This window comes from Canis lupus, chromosome 6 (assembly GCF_003254725.2).
Source record: "Canis lupus dingo isolate Sandy chromosome 6, ASM325472v2, whole genome shotgun sequence".
Taxonomy (NCBI): Eukaryota; Metazoa; Chordata; class Mammalia; order Carnivora; family Canidae; genus Canis; species Canis lupus.
In genome coordinates this window covers 13,998,922-14,006,015 of record NC_064248.1, presented here as the reverse complement: position 1 = coordinate 14,006,015, position 7,094 = coordinate 13,998,922, and positions in this window count along the sequence as shown.

Genomic DNA, 7,094 nt, shown 5'->3' with positions numbered 1-7,094 from the left:
CTCTGGATATTTCGTTGCGTGGGTTCAAGCTGTGAGTCACTGATTTCCTTCCTGGGGGGTACTTACAGAGGAGTAAAAAAAAAAAAAAAATGTCCACCTTACCTTCTGGTGCTTAAAGCAAATCTCTCAAGCCCAAGGACGTGTCCGGAAAGAGAACAGGGTTCACTTAGGCCTGCAGTTCTCAGCCCCAACAGCCCCTTAGGATGCTTGGGGGACCTCTGACAAATGCAAATGCACAGCCACAGCTCAGACCAATGAAATGAGCAGCTCTCAGGTGGAGCCCAGCTGCCATGCTGTTTTACAGTTCCCCAGGTGACTCCAATGTGCAGCTGGCTGTGAAGAACTGTGCTTTGGGATCCTTGCTACTCTATGTGTGGTCCATGGACCAGCGGCATCAGCATCACCTGGGAGATCAGTGGAAGAACCACCTCAGGTCCCACTCCAGGCCCCCTGAATCACCAGGGTTATCGAAGCAGAATCTGCATGGTAATCAAGTTCTCAGTTGATCCACATACATATTTACTTTGGAGAGATTTGGGAGGAATGCACTTGGGAGGAACCTTGCTTATCACTGACGATTTCAAGCCTCATTGCTTTCAACTCTAGTTGATTGCTCCCCAACTTCTCTCACCTCTGGGGAGATGTGGGCCATGATACTGGCCATCTCAGGGGTGGTGTGGTGCCTGAGTGTCAACTCTGACACAGAAGGGTTTGTTGTATACAGAGCCATGTGACCCTTCTTCTAGTACCAAGTGCCACATCTCAGGCCAGCTAATGCCACAATAATAATTATTAATAATAACAGTTCCATATATTGATAAAAAGCACTTGCATGGAGTGCTTCATTTAATACTGCTGGCAGTCCTTACTTAGCATAGAAGTTGATATTATTGTTCCTGATTTATAGATAAGGTAACAGAGCCTCATGGAAGAAAGACACTTGTCCAACAAGTTTGTGCAACTGGCACCACAGTAGGTGGTGAAAAGCTGGTTCCCCATCACCCCACTGTGCTTAGGAGCCTAAGGGTAGGAGGTGAGAATGAACAAGGGAAGGCAAGTGGCCAAGGAAGTGAGGGGAGGATGGAGGAAGAGGGACCACACAGAGCAGAAAGCCCAGATGAAGTAGGAAAAAATGTGATTGTCAGACTTCTGGTTACAAGTGACAGAAACCTAATACCCACTGATGGAATCTCAGATAGGAATCTGTTGACTCATCTGAAATGTCTAGGAACAGCTGGACCTCAGGACATAGTGTCTTTCTCCCTTTTCCTCTATCTCTCAGATCTGCTTTCCTTTATGTCTACATCGCTCCCAGGCAGGCTCTGCTTTATGGTGGAGAAAATGTTGTCCAACAGGGTCCATCCTACACTTTTCTGCTTTGCAACCTGCAGCAGTAACATCTCAATAACTAGCAGACCCTTAGGATTGACATTGGTTGGCTGGGCCCTGGTCATCTGCTCCTCCCTGCAGGCAGCAATGGGAAACCACATGGAGAGATGCAGGGCACCCGGGAAACACTAGCTCCACCAGTCTAGTCTAGTCTGTGTTTGTCCCTCCAGATCTACCCTCCACCCTCCTCTCTGCCCTGAGGTTGATTTGTATGGGCTACATCGCTAGGCCTCCCTTCTCCTCTGCCTTTCCTCTCTCCCTCCACCCCTTTTTTTTACAGCTTTGTTAAGGTATAATTTGCATGCCCTAAAGTCCATCCAGTATAGGTGTACAATTCAATGATTCTTAGTACATTAACAGCATCATGAAACCACTATGACAATCCTGTTTCAGAACATTGCCACTGTACCCTCAAATTTACTCCAGCCTGTTTGCTGTAGCTTTAGGCAAAATCCAGAACTTGTCTTTTCTGGACATTTCATGTAAGGGATTCATACAATATATAGTCTTCTAGGTCTGGCTTCTTTTGCTCTGTGTAATATTTTTGATGTTCGTCCATGTTGTAGCATATGTCGGTATTTTGTTTATTTTTTTGCTATGTGGTAGTCCGTTGGGTAGATAAATCGCATTTGGTTTATCTATACACAGTTGATGGACATCTGGGTTGTGTGTAGTTTGAACTATTTATGAATAAAGCTGTTATGAACATTTATGTACAAGTCTTTGCGTGGACATGTGTTCTCAATTCTCTTGGGTGGATTCTGAGGGGTGGAATTGCTGTATCATACAGTAAGTTTATGTTAAAGTTTTTAAGAAACTGTCAAACTGTTTTTCCAAAGCTACTGTATCATTTTGCGTTTCCACCAGCAGTGGATGAATGAAAGTTCCAATTTTTCTATTCCTTCCTATACTTGGGATTGTCTGATTTTTTAAAAAAATGATGGCCATTTCTTAGGTATAGAGTAGTGGTATCTCATTATGGTTTTAATTTGGGTTTCCCTAGTGACTATTAATGTTGAGTGCCTTTTCATGTGCTTATTAATTTGTATGTCATCTTTGGTGAAATGTCATTTAAGTCTCTTGCTTATTTTTAATTTGGTTAAATTGTCTTCTTATTATTAAGTTGCAAGAGTTCTTTGTATATTCTGGATATAGACCTTCTTTATCAGGTATATGATTGGCACATATTTTCTCCCAGACAGTGACTTGTCTTTCATTTTCCTAATGGTGTTCTTTGAAGTGCAAAAGTTTTTAATTTTAATGATGTCCCATTTATCAATTGGCTCATGCTTTTGGTGTCATATCTCAGAACTCTTCATCTGACATAAAATCTTGAAGATTTTCTCCTATGAGTTTTAGAAGTTTTATAATTGTAATTCTTACATTTAGGTCTATGGTCCATTTTTAGTTTATTTTTAGATACAATATAAACTCTTTTATCTTTATTTTATTTTATTTATATTTTGAACTTGAATATCCAATTGCTACAACACCATTTTTTGAAAAGACTATCCTTTTCCCTATGGAATTGTCTTGGCATCTTTGTCGAAAATCAATTGACCATAAATGTAACGGTTTATTTCTGGAGTCTTATTTCTGTTCCATTGGTTAATATGCCAACCCTTCTTTCAATAACACTTTCTCGATGACTGTAGCTTTATAGTAAGTTTTGATATATGGTTGTGTAAGTGCCTCAACTTTGTTTTCCTTTTTCAAAATTGTTTTAGCAATTCTAGGTCTTTTGCATTTCCACATACATTTTAGGACCAGCTTGTCAATACCTACTGTGATTTTAGCTGGTATTGCTTTGAATTTACAGATCAACATGGGGAGATTGACACCAACTACATTAAATCTTCAATTCCACAACCAGGGAATAGGTCTCCATTTATTCACATCTTCTCAGTAATGCTTTATGGTTTTAAGTATACAGATCTTACATATTTTTTTGGTTAAATTCATTCCAAAGTGATTTTTTCTTTTTGATGCTATTGCAAATGAACTTTAGAAAAATTTTATTCTTGAATTCTTCATTGTTATAGAAAAATGCAATCTATTTTTATAAGTTGACCTTTTACCCTGCAAACTTGCTAAATTTACTTGTTCTTAGAAGGATTTGTGTCTGTGTATGTAGATTCCTTAGGATTTTCTCCATATAGAATGCCATCTGTGAATGAAAAGTTTTACTTCTTTCTTTGTAATCAGAGTGCTTTCAATGTTTCTTTCTTTTGCCTTATTTCGCCGACTAGAATCTTTGATGTAATGCCAAACAGAAGTAGGGAGAACAGACATCTTTGCCTCATTTCCAGTCTTTACAGAGAGCATTCCAGTCTTTCACCATTAAGTATGATGGTAATGGTGATTTTCTGTGCTTCAACAGGTTGAGGGAATTCCCTTACATTCGTATTTTGTTGATGGTTTTCTCATGAATGGGTGTTGGATTTTGTCAATTGCTTTCTCTGTGTCTACTGGGATGATTCACCATCTGAGTGTGCCATCTGTTTTCTGCTAGGACCCTGACTGATAAAAATGCTCACTGCAAGAGGAAATGTAAATGATGAAGTTCCCTATTCCTCCATCAATGGATTATTGCACTGACTTGGAGCCTTTTCTCCCAGCCTCTTGGCTTCAACAGATTTGGGTTTAAAATATGTCCACAAATTATTTGATACTCTCCATGTCAAAGATGAAGCCTAATTTCCCTCCTTGGGTGTGGGTTGGACTTAGTGACTCACTTCTGATTAATAGAATATGGCAGGAGTGCCAGTATATGGTTTCCGATTCTAGATCATAAAGGGCATTATGACTTCGGCCTTGTTCTCTCTCCTGGATCAGTCCCCCTGGAAGAAGCCAGCTGCTGCGTTGTGAAATCACTGGAGCAGCCCTACAGAGTGAGCCCTGGGTGGGCCCTCTGGGAAGGGGGGACCTCAAGCTTTCAGATGACCAAAGCCCCAACCAACATCTGACTGCAAACTCATGAGACACCTGGAGCCAGAACCACCTAGCTAAGTCACTCCCAAATATCCTGACCCACCGAAGCTGAAAGGCAATAAATGATTATTATTTTTAGCCATGGGGGGTGGAGTGATTTGCTCTGTAGCAATTGAAAGTACAAGAGACCGTTGCCACCTTCTCTCAGGGTATGTTAAACTCTATAATGATGAAGGTGACGCGAAGGAACAAAGATTTCTGGACCTAGGGCATGGGTAGAAGTTAGATCCCATAGGATTAGGAATCCCTCTGAGAAGAGGGGCTTGGTGAACAATATACGTGAAAATGTTTTGTAGGTGGTAAATACGGCATACAGCATTTATTCCTAGGAGTATCACCGTGGTTTCCAAAATTATACTCAGTGCACCTGGTATCCTGTCCATCCCACATGTCAGATCTTTGATAATTTGTGTTCTTCTAAGAAAGGAACCCAGGATCATGGCCTGCCAGGGCTGCTGTGCTGATCAGGTACCTGATGTTGACACATGAGCCCACCCACATTTGGCTCCCATCCGTTGCTCTTTCTAGAATGCCAGATAGGAGGGACCTGCACACTCTGAATTTTGATCACCTGTGGGTGGGTGATCTGTTTTCTAATTAGATTCTCCACCCAGCCCCTTCTGCTGGAAGTTTCACCCAGGAGGGAAGATCTGAAGCACTTGTGTCAAAGGTTATAAAAGCATTTACACAGCAAGTGAGATCTTGCTTAACAATAGGCAATAAAAAAAAGAAGAGGGAGACAAGGAAATATCTGCCTCGGGCTGCCGTCCTGCACTGTAGCATTTGTGTAAAGTGAAATGTGAGTCCTTGTTTTCTGATGAGCCGAAGGTCACCATTCATCTCCATTTACACAATTAAATGCTTTCTCATCTTCCTTCCAAGCGGGAGGAAAAGTTGGTTTACCATCCTAAAAACAGGAAACTCTTTTTAAGTAGCCTGTGCCTTTGTCAGAATGTTCTGGATGTAAGTGACAGAACCCTGAGTGCAACCCTAAGTAGCTTCAGCAAAACAGAGAACTTTGTCGTCTAACTGAACCAGAAAAGCGGGCAAAAATGGAGCTGACCAAAGGAATTCGAATGCCATTTTTTCTCAAATTAATTGCCTTCCCTCTCTCCTGACAGAGCTGAACCCATGGCCAATAGATGTCCCCAAACCTGGCCTCCCATCTGGTACCTCCAGCTCCCTGCCTGATGTTGCCATTGGGATATCCGTCAGGACTTGCACACCAAGGAGCCTCAAACTCAGTTCATTATTTGCTCCTAGAGTTTGTCTCTTCCTCCTCCAGTGTTTCCCTATGGGAGTAGATGGCACCATCTGCCAGTGGCACAAGCCAGTAACCTCTCTGACCTTTCCCTCCCTCATCCCCTCAAGGTCAATCTGTAAGTACCTCTCTCCCCCACCTCCCACTTCTTAGTTGGAGCCACGCTCCCTCCGGGAGTGTTATAGTAACCACCTTCTAATGGATCCATCCTCATCCATTCTTGCTCCCTCTGATTTATTCTCCATTATGGTCGCCCTAGAGATCCTTAAAAAACAGAATGGAGGGGCAGCCCAGGTGGCTCAGTGGTTTAGCGCTGCCTTCAGCCTAGGGCGTGATCCTGGAGACCCAGGATCAAGTCCCACGTCGGGCCCCCTGCATGGAGCCTGCTTCTCCCTCTGCCAGTGTCTTTGCTTCTCTCTCTCTCCTCTCTGTGTTTCTCATGAATAAATAAGTAAAATCTTTAAAAAACCAAAACAAAACAAAACAAAAACAGAATGGACTCTGTGAGTCCCTTGCTGTGCACCCTTTGATCACCATTAGGATAATACCCCAAGTCTTTACAAGGGTGTGATCCTACCCTGCCCTTCTCCCCTTCCTCATCGGGAGCCACTCTCCTCTTTGCTCCCCAGCCACTTTGTTCCTTTCCACCCCATGGCCTTTGCACACATTGTCTTCTACCCAGACATCCCTTCCTCTTTCTTTACCTACTTAGTTCCCATCCACACTTAAGAGCTGGTGTACGGGTTTTAAAAATAAGTTCACAAATTCTTTGATGTTCCTTCTTCTCAAATGGAGCCCAATTGTCCCTTGTCTTAATGAATGTGGCGGAAGAGACTAGGTCATAAAAGGCATTGCAGCTTCTTCCTTGTTCCTTCTCTTGGGTTGCCTGCTCTGGGAGAAGCTAGCTGCTATGTTGGGAGGACACCCTCAAGCAGCCCCTGCTTGAGTCTCCACTGTAAGGAATGGAGGCCTCTAGCCAACAGCCAGCAGTGAGTTTGGAAGTGGATCCCAATGCCCCAATTCAGCCCTCAGATGATAAATGATGTAGCCCCAACCCACTGCTTGTCTGCAACCTCGTGAGAGAGTCAGTCAGAGCCACCCAGCTAAGCCATGCATAAATCCCTGACCCACAGAAATGGAGATAATTAAACATTTATTGTTTTGAGGCACCAGGTTCTGTGGTAATTTGTTACATAGCAACAGACAACTGATATGGTCATTTCCTACATTATTCTCTTTCATAACTCCTCTGGCTTTTACATTTAAATTATTAGCTGGGGAACTCAATGTTCAGAAATGTCTATTGTGGTTCCCACCATGGCCTCAGGGCCCTGACCCTGGTAAGTGCTGACCGGGGTCACAGCACACAGCCAGCTGGTGGTGGTTCAAGTCTGCTGGGAGCCATCACCAGGCCAAGCAAAACAGACATCCGAAGCCCATTGTTTTCAATAAT